At 38.7% G+C, this 23678-nt stretch overlaps 1 protein-coding gene across 1 annotated transcript in view; it reads right to left on the bottom strand.

Annotated features, from left to right (window-relative positions):
- Positions 1–23678, bottom strand: part of LOC120444348 (semaphorin-1A) — a 133283-nt gene that overhangs the window by 68221 nt on the left and 41384 nt on the right. The window lies entirely within an intron of this gene.

The raw sequence follows: 23678 nt of genomic DNA, 5'->3' as shown, positions 1-23678 counted from the left end.
TAAGAAGCCCCTTACAAAAGCAGGCATAACTTGATGATTAACGCTGCTCCTCGTCATTCTTAGTGTACATATTTAGTATCTGTGTGCGCTTGGTCAAAATAATTGTTATTGTTGCTCGAGTGGAAGGGGAGGGGGGGTGTAGAAGGGGAGGGAGTGGCGTCGAAGAACCGCATCCTCCAAACATTATAACGTTTTGTGGTATTGTGATTAACATTTCGGCCCGGGCCCCTAATGACCAAGTTGTCGACTTAGGATCGACCATTCTCGGCAGCGGCAAAGTTATTAAACTCATATGTGTAACTCGGCATTGATTGGCGCCTGGTGGTGTGCGTGTGCGGTTTCCCAGAGTGGTAGTGTATGTGTGTGTGTGTGTGTGTGAATGACAGAGGGTACATGTATATAAGGGCTTGTGCTGGCGCTTGTTTGTCCAACGCCTCGTATACGTAATGAGTTTGCATGCGCATTTTCAATAAAAATTCATTTCACAATCGCTTCACTCGAGTGTGTACAATGCTCGAGTAATTGCATTTTAAAAATTGCTTATTAAGGCAGAAATGGACACGCCCCCGTACGCCCAGCTCCCTGATATCCTTTGTGTCGCCTGTTTAACAGCCGGAGCTCTCGATTCATTCGCCACATTAATGGCCATTAATTAATGTTGTAGCCATGCAATTTCTGTTTAGCCCACAAATTATATTCACGTAGCTATCTGCAAAATGGGCACTTATACCATTTAATTTCTTACTCAATTTAACCACATAGTAAATTTCCGGCCAACTTATCAGATTGGGTCAATAATTGTTGATTTTACGAACCTGAAATTGGAACAAAGACCAGATAAACCAAATTAGAATGTTATTTTGAGAACTATTATTAGCTTATTATTTTATTATATTTAATCTATCGAGCTGTTAAGATGCAAACATTGTATGGATATCTTGTCGTATACGTAATATTGAATAGGTACAGAAACAATAATAATAGTTCAATAATATGGACCTTTATTCGAATTTGCTGCAATTAGAATATATGGAAAACGAAGACCCACTCTACCCTATAGTCATATACATGGAAAGCAGGAAACTTCGAGCTCAGAAGACGGATCCCGTCTGTCAAATCAACGTGGAGAGCGCCGCAAAGTATGCAATTTACAAAAATAACGTGAAATATTTTCGCAACGCATCGCTGGCTGGCTGGCTGTTTGGCTGGCTGAAGGAAAAAAAAAACACCCCACAAACTGCATCCTTAGCCCAACTTTAGCTTCGACACGAACTGATTTATAAAGTTTACAAATGCGTGGCAAAAACCTCGTGACTTGACTTGACTGACGGACCCGGGTTTTTGGCTTGCTTCGGCTGGGTTTTTGGCTTGAGCTCTGGCTTCAGTTAACTGGGATTTTGGTTGAAAAACGTTTGCCACTTAACACGTACGCCGCATATTTTGTGCCACGCCCTACCCTTTGCGAGCGTACCGTACCCGGTCCGAAATGTGTTTTTACACCCAGAAATTTTTGCTGATTTTGCTGAGTTCGTTTGCAGCCGGCGAAATTTATACGCTGAGTGCAGAAGTTGCTCCGCTGACTGCTGCCATGTGCTTTGTTTGTGCCGCTCTGCTCTGATCCTTGAATAATCAACAACAGCAGCAGTACTATAGTGTATAGATATATATATATACATATATATAAAAGATATATAGCGGAGGCAGCCGGACGAGTTGAACAGATAAACACACACCCAAAGTCGAAAAAAAACTATAGTCGAGAATGGCGAATCGCAGGCAGCGTACGTTGCTCAAATATTAATGTTGACCCTGGACAGGCATACAGACAGAAAGGACTCGACTGCTCGTTAGCCGGATGCACAGGCCGCAAGGATACTTCCAGAATGCCACAGATTCGCAATCAGGAGATGAACTTTTGCTGTCATTCACAATATTTTAAGGAATTGACCAATCTTTGGTGATTCTTGCGTGTAGATTTTGTTGATTTCTTCTAAATTTATTAGCCTTGTTTACAAATTCAATTGACCCCAAAACACCTGACAAAACTTAATTATCCTTCTATCAGGTAAGGTAGTAATAAATGTTTTTAATCTATAACTTAAAGTGAGAGGTGCCCCTTAAATTGATGGTTCATCTTGCATAAACAATTGACTTTTGACTGTTCGACTATGCATGTAAATTATATTAAAGCACATCGAATATAAAATATTGAAGCACTTTGTGCTCCTCAAGCAAATCACGATTCGATGTCTCGTCTTTCAGTGCTACTCTTCCGATGCAACTGTTATTTATATCTTTGTTATTGTTTTTCCAGCAGCTGGCGATGTGGGGATTTTCCTGTCTGCGTTTTTGGCCATTAGATGAGGAAAAACTCCTACCCAAAAAGTCGCTTATCTTTTGCCCTTTGGCTGCTTGATTTTTGCTTTGCTTCTCGAACTTTTTTGTTTTACCGATTTCGCGATGTTTTATGGCATAGTACAGAGGATGCTGGATGCGCCAGCGAATAGCAAAATATTGTCTATATTTTTGAACTTATTGTGCTCATGTTTGCACTACGACTCCGGCAGGACTCCCATGCTGTCTAAGCTGGCGGAGATTTCAATCGGTATTCCGCTTAGTCTCAGTGCTCGTTTAATATGTATTTCATGTTTTAATATTTGACACGATTGCACAACAGTTGCTCGCTGTGTTTCTCCAACATTCTTTTCGTTTTCCAGTCGCCCGTCCATCGAATTCTTGGCATTCCCGGCCAACCAGCCAACAAAGTTTCTTACCATTTCCTTCTGGCGCACGACCTTTGACCCAACTCAGACTGTGTCTCTGCTAACCTTTTCCCCCTTGCTGACAAACATTTGCGATTGAATAAGTTGGCTCCGGTGCTTGCCAAGATTCGGCCAAGGAAACGCCAAGGAAAAAGAATTAAAAATGAAATATGCCGTAGAAAAGTTTATGACACTTATTGCTGGCAGAAGTTGAGGCGATTGAGATGTCCAATGCTGAACAAAGTTGCAATCACTGGGGTTTGAATTTAAATGTATTGATTTTCTTTAGGCTACAAACACATTGAATGAACAGTAAAAATGTTACGATAGGAAGCAATTTTAAAATATATATTTACCTAGTTTTCAAATAGCCGAACACTATTAGAATACAGCCACGTTTGTTTTGTAATGAAATACGAAGGGTAATAACATTTACAATAAATATATGAAACTATTTGATTGACTTGTGGTAATGTGTGCTTGTGTGCTACAATGGCACTTCTTAGATAACCATCATAAAATCTCAAGTTTATTTCAAATATTTTCCTTCGATTAGCCCAAGCTGAAGTCCAAGTTGACAGTTTCTCGTTGAGCTGAACATTTTTATTTGGTCTACTCATTTCCTTGGCTCCAATTCATCCCCATGCCCCCACGAGTCCACCAGCTGTTGACTTCAACTTATAGAAGCTCGGGATTTAAGTGTTATTGTGGGCAATTTGATACTTTCGATTGAGCAACAACATTTGCTTGTGCGTTCAACTGAAGCGTGCAATCCAGACAGCCCAGCCCCACCCAACCACATGCCCATCCTTAACAGCACCACCCACCATCCACCACCGAGCACCACCCACCATCGTGCACCACTCAGCAGTGAGTAACCCACCACATAATGCTGTAAAAACACGCAAAAATGGCTGCCACACATGTGCACAGTGAATGAGAAAATAAATATCTTAATATGTTTCATACATTTTCAAAAATAATACGTTAGACAAGTGGAACACAAGATGCAATCGAAAATCAGTTATAAGATAATTGCATGGATATGATATTATTGCTATAGTTATAATTGCTAAAGTAAAAGTGGAAAATTTAAAGGGACGACTGAGCTATCTCATATCTGGCATTATTATAGCTTTTCTTTTCAAGTGTAAAAGTCTCCAATACTCTTTTTCACAAAGTTACTCAGACGCTTCGAAAACAAGTTGAATATAAATGATGTTGGGTGAAGCAGCAGCAGAATAAGAATGAGAGGATAAAGCAGGACTCGGTACTAAAGAAGATGTCTTGTCTGCAAGGGTGTGTGTGTGTGAGTTGTTGTGCTGGTTATTTATTTGTATGCTAAGCTGAAACATTCAAAATATCCAATATAAATCGTTAGCCAACTTTAACCAATAAAATATAATGCTCACAGACATTTATAAAGTGAACGAGAACGGGACAGACAAAATCTGAAGAGCTTAGTAAAATACACATTTTGCCAATAACAAGCACAACTTCAAATTTAATAAAATATCAAATACATCTACGAACCAAATTTAATGTAAATTTTAAACTGACTATCGAAAGCTGTCTCCCCATGCAAGGCACTTGCACTCATAAGAACGTAATGCAATTATCCCTTAATGCATATTTAATGCCAAATGAAATAGGAACAAAATCCATTATCCGTAGCTATGTTTAGGTATTGTTCCCCTTTGGTCGAATTAATCTGGCTTTGTTGGTGAACTGATTTCACTAAAAAATGGCTTAGGGCATTCATTACAAAACCCAATTATCTCGGCACTTAGCAGCAGCAATTTTAACTATATTACATATTGTTAACCCACTTTGGCCCTGCACAAAAGTGGCTGATAAAAATCTGTATGGTAGAAAGCATTTTTTGTGCGCAAATGTTGCAAAACTTGATTAGCCGGACACACGACAGTATACAGAGCACACAGGACCCTGTGATGCACACTCCTGTTCACTTCCCGCTACTTTATTTCATTTTAACTTTTCTATGACGATGCTGCACAAATTTGCACAGCTGCAAAAAAGTTTCGCCACCAAAAACAGGATGAAAAAAAATAAAAAATGGAAATCCAAGCAAGTGCAATGGAAGCCCGAGCACTATCACTGGCAAATTAATCCGACTCCAATCCGATGGCCAACTGGGAGTCACAGCACAAGTTGGAGTTGAACTTTCAGTGCGAGTTGAAACCAGGTGGCCGGCCTTTCCATTCGCATTCGCATTCATCACGGAATGCAACAGCATAATCGGGCAATCGGACAGTAGCTTCCCACTTGAAGCTCTATTCCCAGTCCCTGTCCACTTAGCAGTCCGAATAATTTGGCCACTGGGCGGGTGAAAAGAAATCAGAGCTAATTCCAGTATATGCTAATGGAATAGTGCAAGACCTAGGCTTAGTTCATAACTACAAAAAGTTCTCGTAAATTTCAATAAATATAATGGTGATGTGGTGGTACTTGGAAACATTCCCTATTCCTGTAAATAATGGTTCTAATATTTAATTAAAATACAAGCTGATCAAACTGGTAAGCAAGTATATGCGAATGTCCAGGAACGCTCCGTCTTGTTTAAAAGAAGAAAGCCCTGACTCACTTGGAAAATCACATCTCTAAATCCACGCCGAAAATGCGGTTGATTGCGGCATTTCGAGAGTGTTTTTCGCATTGAAAATCTGGCTACGTTTTCGCCATTTGTCGGCCGCTGGGAGCGGTGGAAATTTTGGGGGCGCTATAGCGTGATTGAATGGGTCGCTAGACTTTGGAGCTATGACCCGGGTCCGGATCGGATGCCACATAATGAGAGTTATGGCTAATGCATTCAGGGGTTGGCCATCGGTTGGCTTTTGGGTATTGGGTCCTGGGTAGTGGCCACAGCAGCAGGCCAACTTGATGGATTGCCGAGGGCGTAACCCCAACTGGACTTTTTCCTTCTACCGCCCAGTCGAAGCGAATCGCCCGTTGAATGTGCATCTGAAATGAAACACTAAACTTGTGTGTAGATGCAGGTGCAGGCTATATCCATCGAGATTTGCATCCATCGAGTCCCAGTGTCTGACTGAGTTCGAGTGGAGTTCGTTCGTTTTTTTTTTTTTTCTATCCACCCGACTTTTCTGTGGCCTTTTCATGTTCTTGCCTTGAACTCGGCGCCCAGCACAAGGTGAAAGTCAAATGTGTCCTGCCACAGCTCGAATTTCAAAGCATACTCAAATAAATGTGGCTAGCCAATTTCTCCCTTCTGTTGCTCATTTTTAATTTATTTAATGGTCTGACGGGGGCTGCCAAACAAAGATCAAGGTGGTAAATCATTGCCATGGCTTACTTGAGTAAAACCGAAAGGGTTGCTAAATCAAAATGACTTCTTTTTTGACCATATGTTGCCCTTTAATGGAATTAAGAATTCGATACGGATGTCAGTTGTGATTAGATCACGTTGAATAATGGAATTATTGATTTTTTGTTAGGTCTATCACACCGAGAACTGCGTTTGTATAATACTTGCCCGTACATATTTCTAGACCACACCTTTTTATAATTTCTTTCTGACCCCAGCCCAATCAGTTCGCTTCCGTCGTCCGTAATTTGTATGTCCTGTTCAATCCGGCAAAGTGAACCGGGCAATGTAAGTACCACAAAAAGCTGAATACCAAAGAGGATGTCCCAGGAAGATATAGAATCGCATCAGGATCTGGGCAGCGGCAGAGGTCGAACCAGGGAAGGCGAGACCAAAGACCAGTTGAGTAAGCAAAAGAAGAATGTTGCTGAACAAGCAAAAATTTTATGACATTGCGAACAAGCTGAATGTGAGGGGGCTTGAGCAGCGTGGCACGGGGCACGAAGCAATGATGCAACAAAGGAAATAAAAAGATGCGAAAAACGACTGAAAAACGCAAACACAATTATAACAAGTGGCAGTGGGCAACGCCATCCCAACCACCTTCCCCTTTTGAGTGTGTTGACCAACAATGTTGGTCACAACATGTACACACAGCCCATCCCGTCGTCCTGGTCCTCCTGCTCGTCCTTCCACTAACAAGAACTAATATTTGACAGCTGCCTCAGACCCAAAAAGCCGGGCGAACAAAAAAAAATGCTAGCAGCGTTCAACGACTTTTGGCTGATTTCATAAAAGGTCAAACATAGCGGCGACTACAAACAAAAAAAAAAAATAGAAAACAAAATGCCCATAGCTCCAGCAACAAAAGTCAAGTAGCCAGCACTAGGAGATGGCCAAAATATAAAAAAAAGGGAATTCTTAAAAAAATGCTGGCAACAAAAAAGAAAACAATTTAGCATGCACAACACATGCTGCCGCTGCTCATTTTGCTGGAAACAAAGCGCACTGCAGAGTTCTCCCATCGGTGCCCAGCCAACAATGATGAAAAAATAAAAGAAAACACAGCCAAGTACAGCAAAAAAAAAAAAAGAACGAACAAGAGAAATATAGGTTGGTAAAAACCATGGCGAAAAGCAATATTCAAACCTCTAGAGAAATGCCCGCATACTACACATCCTGCATGCCACAACAATGTTGCAGGTACTCAGGTTATTGCAGTCGAATCAAATTACAACGTTGAAAAAATTAAATCCCAAATGCGGCTTATACAAAATTTAATTGTAGAATTCTTCGCCACATGTCGGTTCACATTTCTTTAAAAACTAATATATTAAACATTATTTTCAAATTTTTGCAATTCAGGAAAATTATATCGGTGGTTTTTGCTTATTCAAAAAGCAAACAACCCTGAAAGGTTCTGCAGCCCATTTGACCAGTTCCCAGCTCAACTAAGCGCTTTAAATAATTTATTTATTCCAGTCCAAACTCATGGACCACGCCCACATCCAGAGACAACTAACTTGATGAACCATTCAAACATGGCCAAACAAGCCGAAAAAGAAAAAAAGGAAAGCGGGTAACCCAAGCGCACATCAAACAATTCACAATTTACAAAATTTAAGCGCACTTTCAGTTATTGTTATTTGAACCCTTTTTAAACCCAAACCACAAACACAGCCACACAGCAACACACACACACATCAACAAGTACAGTGAAAACAGCCCTGTTATGGCCACTTTAATCAGCAAATGGAAAAATTATATCATGCATATATATACGTATACGTAATGGAATTCTTAACAAATGTGCAGAAAAGAGGAAAAATAAATGCTGAATAATTTGAAAATGTATGCAAAATCCCCCAAATGAGCAGCGACCGGTGGAAGTTGTCATTCTTATCAATGCTGACACTCGTCCTTGGCAAGGATTTTGCCTCCTCACCACCCAACCAACCACCACCCACCACCCACCGCCACCTTGCAAGCACCCAGCCTTGGTGGCAATTCCTTTGTTGTCGCTCCGAAAAAGAATCTAATTTGAAATAAATGAACTAAATATGCTTAACACGCGCGCTTCCACACACACAAACGTTGCCGTAAGCCACCCCCTGCACTGAGAGAAATAAGAGAGAAATAATATTAATATTCAAAAGTACGACGGCTACAAAACTTATTTTATTCGACTTAAAAACGATTTAATTAAGAAATAGACAATGTAATTGCGATTAAAAACCAACAATAATAATTTGAAACTATTTCTTATCAATCTCAGTACACGTTTCTTAAAGTGTAGCCAGCTCCATACAATCGCCTGCCTCTCCACCTATGTCCTGCCTTCGAAAAAGTCCTTGGCACGACTGGTCGTTTTTTTTGGTGGGTTTGTTGCTCGACTGTTTTGTCTGGCGCATATGAAATAACTTTTCGTTAGGTTTTCACTTATTTTCCTCCATTCTTTGGCTGCACAGTCGAAACAATTGTTGCCACAAAACACACACACACATCACATCACAGTGAAAAGGGGGTGGGGATTACGCCCACAGTAGTCACCATAAACGAATTTGCATGGAATTTTAATAAGGCCAACAAATATTTTTTATTTTCCCCTTTTTTTGGGTCTGCATTCGGGTTATTTTTTTGATATTTTTTGTCGCCGTTTTGGTTGGATTTCGTGCCATGCTTTTCATCTGATGTGACTTTATATTTTGTGTAGCCATACAAATAAACATAAAAATGGAATTGTGATGACGGGCAATCAGAGAATTTGAAATTGTTTAAGTTGCTCCTATGTGTTGCGTAAGTCTAAACAATAGTTTTGAGTTACAAGCATTCTTGCGTCGTCATTGTAGTTTTCATTGCCAGAGCAGGCGGTAAATAAACATAATGGTTAATCGGATCAAAAGTCGCAAGAACGCTTATGGAACTGCACATCAAGTGAAAGTCATAAAAAGGTTATGGCCACAGCAATAACATTAGCCATGGTAAATCAGCAGCAAATAAAAAGCAGCACTTAATTCAAATTTATTGCCCATTTGTCTGGCAGTTTTCCATCGCAGCCCATTTCAATCGCCCCCGAAAGTATGCTAAGCCTTTAAGAATTCAAAACTGATTAGGTGGCAAAAAACCAGGGAACATTTCAGTGACAACCCTTTTTTTTTTTAAATAATTTCCAACCAAACTTTGTAGTTTTTCCAACGGCTGTTGTGGCCGATGTTCGGTTGAAGCGCGACATTAGCGACATGAACATGGCGAACAGACAAAGCCGGCTAGTTGCAAAGTCGGATGCACAGCAAGAAATAGGTTATATTAAATCTAATCATTTCTTTAAAAAATTAATCTTCTTATTAACTTTATTGATATTAAAATAAGTTAACTTTAAACTCATTTTTTTGCACCAGTGGCCAAATAATGTCTTATGTAACGTTTTTAAAGCTAATTGGAACTGGTAATTTCTTATATATGCGATTAGGAATTTATTTTTTTTATTATTATATTATTATTATTATTTTATTATTATTATAAATTTTTTTTGTGTATATTTTACAGTGTGCACTTGCATCAGCTACTAACCCCTGGCCAGGGGTTGCGGTTTATTCGAGTGCAAAGCCAAAAACTTATTTTCTGCCATCAGATGGACACTGGAAACTGGACACGGAATTCTCTGGTTACTGACGCTTCTCCGGCTGTGAGTCACCTAACAACTGCACAATGATGTTGTTTTCCCCGTTTTCCCCATTTTCCCGCACTGGCCGCCCAGCATGTCAGGCTAATAGTTTTCATTCGGGCCCATGCACTGCACATTGACCACAGGACCAGAAACGACGGACAGAACAGGCCACTTCACTCGGAACATTTGTCATTCGCATTTTCTGTGCCATATTTCACAAATGATTTTTGACTACACAAGAGCCAAGCAACTGACTAACACCCAAGTAAGTCAAGGGTAGTCACTCATAATTTTACCCTTATTGACGACATGTTCCAAAGACGAGTGACATACTCTATGCTACCACTCTAGTGTCCATCTGCCATTTGTTTCGGGTGTTTTATATGATAGTTTTTGAGTGCATCATAGTGCGAAACTTATCCGTAATGACTACCGCCTAATTTACTGCAAGTCTGTTCACTTTTGTTGGTTGGAAATTGCTTTACTGTATTTCTGCTATTTTTGTTGAATAATGCGTAATAGTAATAAAAACTGAAAATGATGCAAACATCAAATAACATATAGTTAAGACACGAACATGAAAAACAGAATTGGTGTACCGATTTTAGTTTATGAAATTCCACAGCAGAAACCCATTTAAAAAATATGCACACATTTCAATCACTTTAGCATAAATTTGCACGTTTAAAAAATAATTCATAAAATAAATGTGTTGAGTTGCGTAATACTATTTAATGGCTACGAGTCATAAAAATGTGAAAGATGATCACACAACCTAAATACTTGATTGCCTATTTGTGAATATGGTAAAAATAAGGCAACTCAAATGGAATCGTTTTGGTCATCAATCATTTTCGTAGGCGACTGAATAAAATATACAAGTGCAGGCTGCAGGGATACATATGTATGTATGTCCTTGCCTATTTCCTTCGCCTGCTGGGGTGGGAATACATGTAAATTTCGTTTTATATGTATGAAATTCCATGAGCAATTTTCACAAAGACATTTTCGGCTCATTTTTTGTAGAAAGCATTTGATGCAGCAGCTGGACAAACATGATAAGAATTGGCCACCATTCGATTCGTTGCACGCAAGTCGAGAAATTCCGAAAAATAGTAAAAACAATTTACGCACACATATTGATGCAGAACATGGGCTAAGAATATTCCATTTTGCAATTTACATTCGAATGTATAAAATAGAGTCGTAAATTGATTTTTATCTTTTGTTCTCAGTAAATTGACAGACGGGTTAAATTTTCTCGGATTTGCATTCTCGAAAAGGAAACTAAACGTTTTCTGCAAATCAAGAGAGTACAAAAAATCGGTATTATTAAGTTTTCTCAATACTCAGTATTGAAAAATCATTGCTAGAAGGCTCGTGGTACGTGGTGGCCAAAAATGTAGCAAATAAAATAGATAAATGCAGATAGACACCCAAAGAGCACTTGTATGGCATCACTCTTATTATGGGTTTTGTGTTCCAGGCTGCAGCTGCTGTCGTTTTGGTGGTGTCATGCAAAAACTCAATAAATTTTGCGCAAACGATTTATCATGAGCTTGATTACGAAAATGCAGACACAATCACAAGGAGTTTGTGTTTGTGTGTGTGTGATTGCATGGGTGTGAGTGTGTGCCCCATGGACACAGTTGCATGCATAAAATAATATGCCAATATTATAATAGACATACAACAAAAGGAACCCCGTTTTGGCAGCCATTTTTCACATGTCAGGACATTGATTTGCCGTTATTACACAAAATGGAGGCCGGGTATCGTTAGTAACCCACTAATGGATGGAGTTCTTTTTACTGTGCATATATATGTGTAAGGATTCTGGGTTCAAGAAAGGTTATAACTAAATTAGCATAAATTGCGGCATGAAAATCGACACTAGAGAATGGCCTTTGATTACTCGAACAATGTGAATGTGAATGTGAAGTGTCTAGCAAATGTTTGAGCTTGGCCTCTTATCACAATTGTACATTAACAGTTTTGGCTTTGATTTATAGATGACACAGGCACCGACTGCCTTCCATTGGGTGGGCGGAATACAAATGAATAGATTAATATTTTATAATCGAATTTCGTTCGTGATTTGCATGCTCGGCATGTCCTTAAGCAGATGGCGTGGCATTTAAACAATCTCTCGTTAAGGCTGTGCCCAAAATTATTAACTGCACTTTGTCGGAGTGGCCGTCAAACAGTTTCCATTAAATTTAATTTACTGCCAGCCCACCTCGTCTCCGGATTCCTGACAGGACCTCATCCAGTGCATCTGTCAAAGCTCCTGCCAGAGCCGAACGACAACCAAGACCAAGTCCATGCACAGTAAATTAATTAACTTTATTGTCTGGGGCTGCCCCGTTCGTAAATTGATTAAACAGCTCTGGCAGCGTTTCCCATATACTCGCACACAAATGCCTATATGCACGCACATAAATTCTAAGAAACGTTTCAGATGGCTCCATCAATTTGATGGATGCATTTATCATTTTTGGTCGCATTTTTAAATCGCAAACTTTAAGCCTGTCAAACTCAAATTCATAGACTAGTGCTAATGGACTCTAAAGTCATCTGAGAAAGTCGTCCGAGCAATAACTAAATTCATTTGCTAATTAAGCTGCCTAAAACGAATGCTTTATTAGTTTTTATTGTAGTTTTAGCACAAAAAGAATGTAATATTATAGGTACAATACAAATTTTTTACTTTTAATAACAGGTTGTATTGTTAAAAAATCCCATATTATTTTGTTCTTCATATAAACTGTTTAAATATCGAAAAACAGTATTCTTTAAACTGATGCGCATTACAGAACAAAAAATAAGGAGCAATAACCCTAGCACTTGAACCGAAATAATGAGAATAAGAATAAGAATATTCAACGAAAATGCAGTTTGCACTTTTCGCCGTGCTTTGCGAGTTTCTCTGAGCTTAAACTGAAAGTATAAAGGAAATAAGAAAAAATTGAAAATAATATTCCATAGTTGATTTCGGTGTTGGTAATGCAATTTAAGTTCTTTTTGCATTAATTTGGCCAGAGCTTTGCATTTTCGCCGATTGATTGTCAGAAATTTTGCATAGCTGCATTAAGATAGAAATAAAAATTATATTGGGAACAAGCTAAGATGTGAAAATATAAGCAGAAACTCTACAAAATATTCAATTAAAAATGTTATTAAATATGAACCTCTTTTTCATCAATATATTTTATGAGAGCAATGGGAGAAATTTAAACTTAAAGATTTCGAATAATGTGTTAGTCAAGTGTGAATCTTGGATAACTACGAAAACTATAATGGAATTTCCCGCAATTTCAATTATTTTCAAGAATTCCTGTTGATCTTTACGGACTTCAATAAATTACGATAAAAATAGTGTATGACTCACAGACTCACAGCTTAAAGCAAGGGAAAAATATTGTCAAAAGGTTCTGTAACCCAGTGTTTCCGTTTGCCGTAAGTTGATAAGGAGTATGAAGTGTAGATTCTCAGGGGAATTTATGTAGCAATAAATGGTTCTTATCGAATGGCATATATTGCATATCCAACTCAAATTGTGCTCAGTTCAAAAGTATCCAGCAGTCAAAGGAGTTCAACATGAAGGTCTTTACAGTCAACTTCTTAAAATTACTTTTCTTTTTTCTTTTATTAATCGTTTTGGAACCGGAGGGTGAACCTCAAGAATGGTACCTATAATACTTTAAAATCGTTAAAGCTTAAATACGATTACTAGTGATTCTTAAATTGTAATAGGCGGTGAAAAAACTATAAAACAAATTGATGATTTCAATTTATGCTTTAAAATTAGAAAAAATAATACATTTTTGATGTGCTAATCGTAGTTTCAATTTTATCGCTTTTTCTAGTCCGCACTTTTCGATGGAGATAAAAAATGTTAAACACGAAAACACGAAGACCTACTATACAGAAAACATTTCTTAAAATGCATTTGGAATCCCAAACTAATCATATTTTTTGATTGAAATGTATTTTATATATAAATAAATTTGAAAATACAGATAACGTAAAATGTGATCATACACCAATCATACAGAAAAACAAGTTCATATGTTGCTGTAATTATTTTTGAGTGATAACGAAGATGAATGGAAAACATGCTTTAAATAAAAATGATTTAACTTAAAAGAAACAAAATATTTGAAAAGATTTTTACCCTTTCAAAGGGTAAATTAGGTGTTTATTCTATTTATCAAAAGTTTGCAAAGCAGTAAAGATGATTAGATTATATTAGGTGTTCTTCCTTTTTTATTTGTTTGCTTGTTTCGGTTTGTAACAATTTGTTTTTACAAAAGCAAATAAATGAACGTATTTTCATATAAAAACGCGAAATTCTATATAAATACTCGGTTGCTGAAATTGTGTAGCCATAGGGCGGAGAAGTTGGAAATTTTAATCATCGCAGGGCAATAGAGCACACGTAAAATTAAAAATTCGCAAAAACAAAAACGCTGATAACAGATGATCGCCTCAAATTAACGGCACAGCATAAATAATGGTTGAGACGGACAATAGACGGACATCAGTTTAGTTTGCTTTTCTGTTCTAGCTACTTCGAAGATGAAATTCCTTTTGGTTGCCTTCCTGCTCGGCTTTTTGGATCTGACCATGGGTATGTGTCGCCCACAAAAAATTTTATTTTTCAATTTATTATGTCCTTAATAACCAAATTTATTTATTTATTTATTTATTGTCGGAGTCCCTCTGAAATAATAATCGGAAATCGTGATTGCTTCTTCGCAGTAGATCCAGTAGAATGGATGGAAGTCGGCACATATATATATTCGTCAACACCGCATCCACCAACTTCCTCCTAATTCTAATTGGACCACTGAAATAAAAACTCACTTACTAATCTCTTCAGGTTTTGATTTAATCTCTCTGACCCAATTCCGTGTATGAGTATACACACTTAATCGAACACATGTCGTTTGGCATTAACATCTCATTTCATTATTGCCTGAAACCGTTTGGCATTACCGCATTTATATGCAAGGCCCAAATGGTTGGCTGATTTGGTTTGAAACGCGGGCTGGTAATGCAGTTAATTGATTTGTTGTAATGTTGTTGCATAAATTCATTTATTTGCTGTTGGCGCATTGTTGAGCCCTTTATTGTCTGGATTAAGGAACATAATGTTCACTTAATATGCACATAACTGCTATGTTAATGCGCCACTGAGAACACCTATTTTTACTGCCATTGATGTCCGCTTTTGGCATTTGCATTGATTTATTAGCATTTTCCCAGCGCTGAAAATATGGCGCTCATAAAAGTTGTCGTTTACCTTTTGCTACACATTATTCAATACATTTTGGAAATTGATAATGATAAATATAATATTCTCATTAAAAACTCTACGCCCACGATAATCTTATTGGTTTTAATTTGGACATTATCGAAAATTGTAATTCGATAATGTTCAGATAATTTGGGCCATTCAAAACAGGCATTTTAAGCGAAAATAGAAAAAGTAATGTATTAGTGAACGATATTAAGTAGATATAGATATTAGAATAGAATAGAAATTTTCACATTTTGTCCTCTTTAACTTTTCGAGTTTTGCACGCAGTTAAAATTGATTCACTCTGCAATTGCAGATGCAGATTTATGTCCCAGCAGCGCCAATAATCAAAATGCATTTTTTGGCGCTCGCTTTTGGTCTTTTGGCAAGCACACAAAAATTTCTTTTCACTTTTCCCACAAACAGACTCACAAAGGAAGTCCTGATGATGGGGGAATCATCATCAACCAACATGAGCTAGAGAGCGAAATAATTTCAGTACCCAAAGAAGCCCAATGCGTATAATTTAACTGAAGAGCCGACGTGCACTGATGGAAATGAACATTTTTACGAATTTTTCTTTGTGACTACTAAAAATGTTGCTTGTTTTATAAACCCAATAATGCGTTACTAAAGTTCTTGTAGAAATACAGTCATTTTAGTTGATATGTATTCCTATATTATTTTATAGGAATTACTAAAGCGTTTGGAAAATGAAAAAATGTATAATAAATTCAATCCTTCCCGACCGTAAAAACTGAAAGCTGCTCAACTTTGCTAACCTTTGTCTAATCTTTGCTCGATTATATTACATAATGTTTTGCTATTTTTTCTCAGTGCGCTGTGCGGTTGTGGGAGTGTCAGAAGTTAGGGCGTTGACTGCATTTCATTTTGAGTTTTCGACAGCCAGCAAAATGGCAGCATGCTGTGTGGCTGAAAGCCGCAGAAAGGCGCAGGTCTGCGAAGTGGGAGGGATGTACGGAATCGGGGGATATAGCTTGGCCATCTCAACTTCATTGCCAATGGAGTGTGTGTGAGGGTTGTCGGTGTGCTTTATCGCATAATCTCGGTCCCTGGGCCTTGGCATCATTTTGGTGATTTTTCTTCTGGTTTCCGTGGAACTCCATGGCCCGATAATGACGTTAATGATGGGTTCGCTTATGTGTTGCATACTTTTTGGCAGCCAGTGTAAAGTGGATGGTGGCCGACTCAAAGGAGGTTTGTATTTGTGCTTATGGATGTGCTTACGTAGAACTCCTCATTGCATATCGCCAAGTGTATGAGAAGACCACCCAGAGTATGCTATCAAAGTGTTATTGTAACAACTCGTTGAACGTTGAAGACAAAACACCAAAAAAGACAAAACAAACAGAAGCAGGGAAAACTCGAGAAAACCACATCGCAACCCTCCTTTTGACCAAGACGCCCTTTTTCAACCTTTTTCCACTGCTGCTTAGCATAAAATTTACTGCACCAAGCGGCATTTGAACGTTGGCCCAGCCCGTAAATCCTACTAATCAAATTTATTACCCATATACTGGCATACCAACCGCAAGCCATGGCCCTTACTCCCTCTCTCTGTCTCTTTCACTCGCCATCTAGTCGTCTCTTTCTCTTTCCCCTTTGAACTTAGAGCCCGTGTCTGGCCACTTCAAATGCCTTGGCAATATGCATATTAAATTTAATTAGTGCGACTGGTAAACATAAATTCATCCAGAGGAACACGCAGCCCGCAATGACCAGACTTCAAAGGCAGCTTAGAGCTTTTAGCAGGAAATCTAGCATTATATTGAGTGCACACACCTACAAACTTGTTAAGCACCAAACAAAAATAAATTCGTTTCGCTGAATATGATGTTTAATTACAATCGATTGCCTTTCACTTAAAACTAGATGGTTAAAGAACTAAATATATATTTTTAAAGGCACTAGTAATATTTATATATGTATAAGTAATAAGTACTTTTAAGGGAATAAATATTAATTTCCGTGTATATATGTATAAACCAAAGCTAGTAAACTGAATACGTTTACCACCCACTAATAAACGCACCACACTATTAAATAAAAATAATCGTTTAGTACGGTAATGGGCGAGAAGCAAAGATATTGCCCGAAAATTAATTGCAGCCCAGAATACCCAAAACGATGGTGGCTTTTTTGGCTAATTTTGATTATTTTACTGCAGCACTTTGGGTGTGGAGTCCCACGTTAATTGCCTTACAGGCCCACAAACTGGCTTAAACGCACACACACACATACACATACACACACTTAGACCCAACAAATTGTTGTGTGCACTCAATTTAAATGGAGTTTCGTCCCAGCTCAGGGGATACTCTGATAGAATTTTTGCTCATTTTATGCTCTTTCCGGAGTTGCCATGAATGTGACATTAATGAGCTCTCGGCTTATCCCACAGGCGAAAAGGCTCTACAGTCCCCTGGCCACACAAGCTTTATGGCTATAATTTGTCCTTGAGTTCTGGAGAGGGATCCAAAATAAGAGTGGTTTTTGAAGGTGGATGTGGAGGACTGAGTATGTTCATAATTAAATTGTTATTTGGCTGAGGAATATGGCCCTAAAACTGCCTGTTCATTTGAAGGTTATAAAAGGTCGCTTTTGGCTCCCCAAATATCAACTCTTCTGTGTGTTTGAATGGGCGGGATTAAAAAATCACATTCATGGCTTAATGGAATATCCTTTTGTGTGGGGTCCTTGCAACCTCTGCTGGATTGGCTAGTAAAAGTTTCTGATTTCACTCAAAAAATCAACATAATTACTGCTAGGTTAGGCGGCTTAAACATGAACTCTATAAACTTTATATTAATTACATTAACAGCAGTTTTTCAAGAATTTTCACAATACTCTATTTTACATAAAAACGAAAGCAGGAAGGATATAATTTGATTGCTTTTTATTTTGCTGAAGAATGACATTTTATTTCTCACGGTCAGGGATTACCCCAAAGTTTAGGCTGATTTAGTAAATCTCATTATGCAATTGGCTTGAAATAAAAAAAAACAAGAGAGAACGCTATAGTCGAGTTCCCCGACTATCTGATACCCGTTACTCAGCTAGTGGAAGGGAGAAGGAGAGTCTTAAACACAGTTTTTGCCGGTTTGTAGGCGTTATAGTGGGCGTGGCAGAAAGTTTTTTGGCAAATCGATAGAAGTTTACAAGACCAATACAAAAATGAAAAAATATCAAAACATTTTTCAAAAGTGTGGGCGTAGCAGCTTTGGGCGGTTTGTGGGCGTTAGAGTGGGCGTGGCAAAAAGTTTTTTGCAAATCGATAGAAATTAACAAGACCAATACCAAAATGAAAAAATATTAAAACATTTTTCAAAAATGTGGGCGTGGCAGTTTTGGGCGGTTTGTGGGCGTTAGAGTGGGCGTGGCAACATGAATCGACAACTTGCGCTGCGTCTATGTCCCTGGAGTCTGTATACTTAATCTCAACTTTCTAGCTTTTGTAGTTCCTGAGATCTCGACGTTCATACGGACAGACGGACAGACGGACAGACGGACAGACGGACGGACAGACGGACATGGCCAGATCGACTCGGCTACTGATCCTGAACAAGAATATATATACTTTATATGGTCGGAAACGCTTCCTTCTGCCTGTTACATACTTTTCAACGAATCTAGTATACCCTTTTACTCTACGAGTAACGGGTATAAAAATTATTGTTGACTTTAATTTTTTTCTAAATTTCTTAAAGCCGAGTAATGCAAATAATAATCAATAATAATGAAAGCTATTTTGTGTATGGCTTTTGGTATCACAACACAGAAATTAATAACAATACCTCCTAATTACTTGATTCCTAGACAGAATAAAGCCGCCCAAATCTCATTAAAGTCTTATCGCCAACCACCTCATCGCCCCCAAGCCACCCAATTTACGGTGCCAGATTGAGATTTATATGCCTCATGGAGTGAGTGCATGCCATAAATCTCGATCCCAGGCGCAACACACTTACATGCTCGTTTGATGTCAACCTCAAGTCTTCGGGGAGGAGACGGAGGCCAAGTCACAGAACACCTCAATGTATCCAATGATGAGCCGGCGGCACACCGGCGCACCATTCATTCACATGCCCGCCAATCGGTGGTGCATTTTGGGCGGCATAATGAAGTTGCATTCGCCAGGGCGTTACGCAATCAACAAAAATGTATAGCACACACGACCCAGACACACGGTGATTTTATCTAAATCAATTCAACCAAAGCTCCATCCAAATGCAGGCAACCAGATGCAGATGCAGACAGGCAGAAGGAAGTAGCATCCCGCATGGATTTCTGGATGATGCCGGCAAACAGAGTGCTAAAAATACACAGAACTCCAAGTTGGGAGCTGGCAATCCGGAATTCGGGAATACAAAATACGGAATACAGAATACAGAGTACGGCAAACGGCAAACGGCAAACGGAAAACGGAACCCTCATCCGCCCCTCGAAAGGCAAACACAATAACAGAGTCAGACGGCGATAAGAGAAACAGAAACTCAAATTAAATTAAAATCTTTCAGTTTCAATTACGAGTTTTTGTGTGCACCACTCCGGTTCCAGCATACAAAACACAAATTGCATTCAAAATGCATTAAAAGCAATTTGCACGAAAAATTTACATAAAATCCAGAAGGTAGACAGAGACAGATACAGATACGGATGCAAATCCAGAACGAGCTAGACTGCGACAGCTACAGCGACAGCACAAAATTATATTGCTATCAATTATAATGGCAATGACAAAACGCAAATGCAACACAAGGTGAAGTTGAAGGAACTTTTCGCAGTCAAAGCGAAAAGGGGAGTGCCACACGGGGTTGATGGTTGATGGAAGTGAAAAATCTGGTGGCACGGTGGTATGCAAAACAAATTGCAGTGTTGCCAAGAGCAAAGGCAAAAGAAAAATAAATAAACACCCAAATGCAACAGTGAAACATTCGGGGAGGGCCGATCATCTGCTTACAAATATAGAAAAGCAATGCATATTCATTTGTATCGCGCAGAGTGTCAACGACGGCACTGTGATCTTGAAATGAATAATTTTCCGATTAAACGATATTTTTTCGAATTTAAAAAATACTATCACTTTTAACGTTTTATGTGCTAATATTGAGGTAATCCGCCCAGTAATGAGTTTGTTAAATATATCGCTTAGGCATTTTATTCGCTTACCATCTCTAATTGCATTGCAGCTGACTATGCAAATTTGTTTTTGTTGACGCTGTTGGTGGTGCAACACAACGCAGACACGCTTCAAAGGTGCAACCGATTGCTGTTGCATTTGTGGAAGAGAGAAGGAAGAGATGTGCCACTGGTTTGACTCCTTGCCCCCTGGTAATCCCCATGTGCTGAATCCTTGCAGAAAGAGGGTTGGCAGACCTGAGCACCGAATGGCGGCAGGGGCAGATTGGCAGGCCAGACAGATTGCAGTTGCAAGCAGGCGGTGGCAAGCAAGCGGCGCCTGCCCTGCCACGCCCCCATACACAGCTCGCAACTCCCGATCCCCGACACCCGACGCCCTCCATTGACAGCGACATTGTCGAAGGTGTTGGAATATCCCAGCTATGAAGGCTTTTGTCTCCTGCCCGCCATCACGACTCCATGCCTCATCCAGCCATAGAACATTGAATTATGCCTGCTGCATGCTACAAATCAGCCATAAAGTTGCAGCTATTTCTGGTGGTGGTGGTGTGCCACCAAATGGTTGCAGTGCTGCAACAAACGGGCGATATCTGCTTGGATAAATATTGTTTCACTCGTTCAACGGAATTCCGATTGATCCTTAAATTAAATTTGCTATCTTGTTTATAAGTTGCTATTCTCGGGGATTTCGAGGCACTGCAATTGCTATGTTTATATGATAGTTTCATTTGATTTGGTAAATTATAAAACAAAACGTTAGATATTCTACATTTCAGTAGTGAATTTTCAAGAGAAAAGCCTACATTTCCCATCTATTCACTTAATAGTATTTATATTCATATGTTAACTGTGTTTCTATTTGATGCAAAACGAGAATTGGTCATTAAAAACATACATGTTTTAAATATTTAGCAGTAAGACGTCTTCTTCATTGTTTAGTTTGTTTTTGTAGAGTTGAAAACAGAACCTTACTTAGCTCGCACGAAAAGAAAAACGGATAAAATGGGAAAAAACGACTAGAATCCTTATTTCCAGTTGTGCTATTTTCTGCTGCTCTCGAAGTTGTTTCGCCATTGTGCAAACTTATTTCCTTTATCCCTCGCCATTTGCCGAGATTTGTTGAGAACGTAGTATATACTCAGCTAATTGGAGCGGAAAATTAGCAAGTTTTATTGATTCGCTGCACAAAATTTATTGTTCCAGGCGAACTGACTGCCCAGCAAACCAAAGGGATCAGGATCTGACTGAGACTGTGGGCGAATCGGAGTGAAAAGTTTGGGCTGCTTTAAAAGTTTTCAACTGGATTGAATGAAAGCTGTGCTTACGGGAAAGCCGCCAAATCATCCATCCATTCATGCATAGATTCGGATGGATAGATTTGCATCAAACAAATGTGGCGGAATTTCGGCAATGCACAGGTTTTAAAATGAGTTTTTTTCAATTGGTTCTGTCATTATTGTGAAAGCGGATTACAAAACACAGCCGAAAGCCCTGCAGCCATCGCTGTCACATCCAACCGAACATGAAAAATGCCCTGCAGCAATATTAAATTTTTTAACAAAAAAAAATGAAGAAAAAAGGGACAACTTCGCTCTGCTAAATCGGTCATGATATATACATACATATCGCTATGTGCTCCATCCTCTGGCTAAACAAAAATGCAACTCAGCAAAATAAAATAAAACTTCCTTCCCTTTTTGTTTGTGCACTTATTAAACTGGGTTTCGAGGGGTATATATGTACGCTAAACGCATGTGATCAGATATACCTCGCATTATACAGTATTTTTAAAGCTTTCAACCAATTTGGAAGCTATTTTTAAGTATCTCTTAAGAGATTAATTCACGAAGTGTATTTATTAATAAAATACAAATATATGATTGCTCATGCTCAAAAATAACATCAACTGAATACAGAGTACCATGTAGTCGAGACCATAGATGGCAGCAGTTGTGCTTTCCTTTTGTTACTAAGTAATAAGTATTTCATTTTGGCATTTGCCGCAAACACTCCAAATGCATTTGCCATTCCCCAGATTTGGCTCTTCCCTTATTTATGTGTGCTGTGTATCTTTTTATCGAAACCCTGCATGGTGGGGTGTTTTTTTATTTTTTTGTTTTTTTTTTTTTTGGGGGGGGGGGGGGGGTTGGAGTTGGACATGCATGTTGGTTGTTGCCTTTTGGGGGGTAAACTTTTGCCGGAAGCGTGGATTTTTAATGCATGCTGGCTTGCCTCACTTGTGTGAAGTTTCCTTTTGGCGCCGATGCGAAAGTAGACACATGTTTCCATTTCTCTTACTTCAGTTCTTTCCCATTGAGCTTGCCCCGAGGACAGTGGGCGTGGCACTAAAGAGGCGTGTTCTACATATTAGAACGGCACACTCCGATTTCGTACAGAAGTTGTTTTTATTTTTTCCATTTATTTGTCTTCCTCAAGAAATACAGCACTCATTTCCTTTGAATACTCCTATTATGAGATGCAGTAATTATATATATTTATGTGGGCAAGCTTTGGATTTTTAAACCAATTATTGGTTTTTTATTTGGCCGTAGTTTTAGAAACATTCTCAACATTTTCAAATATACCTAGGTATATTTATTTGATTCACATTTCTCAACCTCGTCGTTTCGTAAACGCAGGTTTCTGCAGGGACTTTTATAAATAGAATTGATCTTTAATTTCCTATTTATAAATAAAACAAGAGAGAACGCTATAGTCGAGTTCCCCGACTATCTGATACCCGTTACTCAGCTAGTGGAAGGGAGAAGGAGAGTCTTAAACACAATTTTTGGCGGTTTGTAGGCGTTATAGTGGGCGTGGCAGAAAGTTTTTTGGCAAATCGATAGAAATTTACAAGACCAATATAAAAATGAAAAAATATCAAAACATTTTTCAAAGTGTGGGCGTGGCAGCTTTGGGCGGTTTGTGGGCGTTAGAGTGGGCGTGGCAAAAGTTTTTTTGCAAATCGATAAAATTACAAGACTAATACAAAAATGAAAAAATTTCAAAACATTTTTCAAAGTGTGGTGTGGCAGCTTTGGGCGGTTTGTGGGCGTTAGAGTGGGCGTGGCAAATTTTTTTGACAATCGATAGAAATTTACAACACCAATACAAAATGAAAAATATCAAACATTTTCAAAGTGTGGCGTGGCAGTTTGGGCGTTTGTGGCGTTAGAGTGGGCGTGCAGCATATTCGACACTCGATTCCTGGACTTATGCTTAAGTCACTCACTTTGTATCCTGAGATCAGTTATACAAAGGGAAGACGGAAACAAAGGAGACAGACGAGACAGACACATCAAATACTCGGCTATTGATCCTGATCAAGAATATATATACTTTATATGGTCGGAAACGCTTCCTTCTGCCTGTTACATACTTTTCAACGAATCTAGTATACCCTTTTACTCTACGAGTAACGGGTATAACTATTGGATACGT

The sequence above is a fragment of the Drosophila santomea genome, chromosome 2L (assembly GCF_016746245.2).
Source record: "Drosophila santomea strain STO CAGO 1482 chromosome 2L, Prin_Dsan_1.1, whole genome shotgun sequence".
In the NCBI taxonomy this organism is placed as follows: domain Eukaryota; kingdom Metazoa; phylum Arthropoda; class Insecta; order Diptera; family Drosophilidae; genus Drosophila; species Drosophila santomea.
The sequence above is the reverse complement of the archived record's forward strand: the minus strand, read 5'-3'. Positions and strand labels throughout refer to the sequence as shown.